This window comes from Myotis davidii, unplaced genomic scaffold, assembly GCF_000327345.1.
Source record: "Myotis davidii unplaced genomic scaffold, ASM32734v1 scaffold808, whole genome shotgun sequence".
In the NCBI taxonomy this organism is placed as follows: domain Eukaryota; kingdom Metazoa; phylum Chordata; class Mammalia; order Chiroptera; family Vespertilionidae; genus Myotis; species Myotis davidii.
The window spans coordinates 648,496-652,384 of record NW_006298960.1 but is presented as its reverse complement, the minus strand read 5'-3'; positions in this window follow the sequence as shown (position 1 = coordinate 652,384).

Below are 3,889 nucleotides of genomic sequence, written 5' to 3'. Positions count from 1 at the left end.
ACTTAGAGCAGTCACATTCACAGAGAAAGAAAGAGTGGTGGTTGCCAGGGGCTGAGCAGGGATTGCTGGGGGGGAGGTCAGTGTTTAATGGGGACAGAGTTTCCGTTTGGGAAGATGAAGTTTGGGAGATGGACTACAACGATAGTTGCACAACAATGTGAATGTACTTAATGCCACTGAACTGCACACTTAAAAACTGTTAAAACAGTAAATATATCACCACAGTTTCCTTTGTAAAAAGAGAGAGAAAATGCTCTCTTTTTAGATTTTTAGGAGGTTCACCACTTCCAACATTTTAGACTCTAAAGCTGAATTTATAGCAACTGGGAGAAATCCCCCAAACTGGGGTAAATTTTTGTGGCCTGTGCTTTCTATGGCTTTCAAAAGCCTTGGGCATTCTTAGGTATATTATAGATGCTCCTTGAGCCTGTGCCTTCAGAGACCCACAATGCAATGCAATGATTTCCAACATATATTTCTAAAACCTCACAATGTCCTGGTTTTTTAATTTCTGCAACCTTGTTTAACTTTCACTGCCTAAATGGCAGGACAAACACCCCTTCCAATAAATATTTTCATGCCATAGCAAACAACAACAACAACATAAACACAAAAAAATGGGGAAAATGAAAAGCAAGAAATCCACTTAATTAACATTTACTATACCCATTGCTCCATTTATTAATTTTTATTTATTGTAGCAATATTTTTCAAGCATGCACAGTGTGCTCCTAAAAGATGTAAATCCCAGTCTCCAGCTTGCTTATATTCTAGAAGACGGATAAGCAATATTAACAAATAAGTAAACAGAACTGGCTACTACATAATCGGTGGAGCCCACAGGCAATCACAGTTGTTGGGCCCTTGTTCAAAAGTTATTAAGAATTTCATGATAATGCTAGCACAGCAGGAAACCAAGCTTGGGGCCATGAAACTGGCCCTCAGCAAACCGATATGTAACGGAGTGTGTGTAGTAAGTGTAAAAAAGGAAAAGAGAAAATATAAAAGAATTATACGAAGTAAGAGGTTTGCAATTTTCAGGGAAGGTGAAGAGGTAAGACCTCTCTGAGCAAATGACTTGTAACTAGTGACTTAAAGGAACGGAGGGATGGAGCCCCAGTGCCATCCCAGGAAAACCATTCTTTTTTTCTTTTCTTTTTAAATATATTTTATTGATTTTTTTACAGAGAGGAAGGGAGATGGATAGAGAGTTAGAAACATCAATGAGAGAGAAACATCGATCAGCTGCCTCCTGCACATCCCCACTGGGGATGTGCCAGCAACCAAGGTACATGCCCTTGACTGGAATCGAACCCGGGACCCTTCAGTCCACAGGTCGACGCTCCATCCACTGAGCCAAACCAGTCAGGGCAGGAAAACCATTCTTGGCAGAGGGCACAAAAGCCCCAAATAGGAGCATGCATATGCCTAGCCTACTGAGGAGACAATGACTGGAATAGACAATATAATAGACCAGAGATTTATAGGGGTGGAAGAAAGAGATATGGTAAATATCATTTAAGGCCTTTTAGGTCAGATTCAGTACTTTGGCTTTTACTATTGGTGACATCACTTAAAATTCTATGCATGCAGGGTATGTTTTCATCTTTGCTTATCACAGTAAAATCTAATATGCTTACCATCATAAGTTACTAATTTATCTTCTCCCTTGACCTTGAAAGAAGTGGAGAAGAGAAGTATATTGAGCTCCTCTTAGAAGCCTGAAATCCAGCAATAAAATGAATTCATCAAAGTCTCTCAAATACCATCATTTGGACTATACCATACCTACCATTTGGGTGAATCAGCAACATACCGCCTGTCTTTCAGGACCACAGTTTGACTCACTCCCTTCTCACCCTCAACCAGTATATTCATTTAGGCCTCAGCATGCTTAATGATAAATACACAGGTTACACTGGTTCTACACTCATACTATTTAAATAATGTCTTTTCTGAACATTTCTTGGAAAATGTTTTTAATAAATATTTTTTAGCATAATAGAGAGAGCTATTTGTAGAATTTTCTCAACAGGTAAAACTGTGCAACTTCTGATCATATGTTAAATAGCCATAGTAACCATTTTTATATATACATTCAGAAATACTTATTAAATAAATGTTTCTACCAATTGCAAGCCATTGTGGTTAGGTTGACACCTGGAAGGGCAGCAATGAAAGAATTAGGAAAGATTGCTAAGAGTAAATATGCATCATTAAAGACCAAGGCTAAAATTATCCACACCTTCGTATTCTCAATTACTTTGTACAGATGTCTAAGTTGGACAGTGAAGAAAGCTAATAGAAAAAAAATTGATTCATATGAAATGTGGTGTTGGAGGAGAGCTGTACAGATACCCTAGTCAGCCAGAAAGACAAACAAGTCAGTCCTAGAGCAAATTAAGCCTGAGACATTACTGGAGGCAAAAAATAACAAATTGAAGATATCGTACTTCAAATATATCATGAGAAGGCAGGGTTCTTTGGAAAAGACAATAATGCTGAGAAAAATCGTCTCCAGGACAAGAGGAAGGCCAAATATGAGATGGATTGACTTAATAAAAAGAGCCATAGGCATGAGTCATTAGGACCTGAGAAGGGCTATTGAGGACAGGACATTGTGTACATCATTCATTCACGGGGTCTCCAGAAGCTGGAGCCGACTCAATGGCACGTAACACACATAAGCTAAGTTTTATGAAGGAGACAATGATGGAAAGACATTATCCTTTCACAAAAGGGCCTTCCATGATGATACAGGAGAGAGAACAGGTGCCAGATCGCCAGAAGGAGGGGGATAAAGACGAATTAGAGATGGATCAAGGGTTAGGGAAATCCAAGGATGCAGGAGATCACCTCCAACTGCAGAGGAAGGTGAGATTTCATGAAGATGTAGCCAATCATGGTAGAGTAGATATATTTTCTACTCCTCATTCAACCAGTGACAAAAAGAAGAAGTGGAAAATAAAGAGAAATAGATACAGCAAGAGGTAATGAAAGGATAGAAAAATGGGGAGAAATGATAAGGAATGAAAAGATGACTGCAGAACCTTGAAGGGAAATAGTACTTGAGAATATATATGCATATAGGGAAAAGCAAAAGGGGAAGATAGAAGAAGAAATAGAAAAAGGAAGGAGCAAACAATGTGAAAAGCCTGAGGGAAATGGAACTAAAAGCAAGGTGTGTTGGGGGAAACAATGAAAGTAGAGAAATGCCTGGTAAGATGATCAAACTCCATACAGTGCATCCAAAGTGGTTAGGCTATGGGGCCCTGTCCCAGAGTCCTCAATACATTCAACATGGTAGCCAACACTTACTTTCTTAGAAAACTCCCGGGGTCAAATATCAAAACTCCAACCCAAGAAGCACCATGGGTTTTGTTCCATGGTTCTGGCTTGTTTGCAGGAAGCCACAGGGCTTCTGCACAAAGGCTTTTGCAAACAAAACTAGGACTCAAAGAACTCTTTCAAGTGCCCAGTAGGTCTAGAACTCAAAGTGAAACTTTCCCAGCTACTTTTCCTATACCAATAGTGTTAAATTTAAAACTGGCAGCTGTGCACTCTAACCGCTTTCTCTTGCATGATTTATTTCAATTGCACATCTTAAATAAAACTTTCATTTTAGATATAGAAATAGATTTCCTTCCCGAACAACTTGTTCTAGAAATAAGTGTTGAGTCAGATATGTGACAATGATTTTCCCAAAAGAAATATGCACCATATACAGCATCTTCGATTTGTAGTTGACTCGTGTTCCTCTATAATGGGAAAGCTTCTTCCTTACATTTTGGGGACAAAAGGAAGTGTCTCATAGAAACAAAATAAAAAGAGGAATGCAAATTATGTATGGGGCAATTAAATCTCTTTCAGAGGCAGGAAAATGTAATAT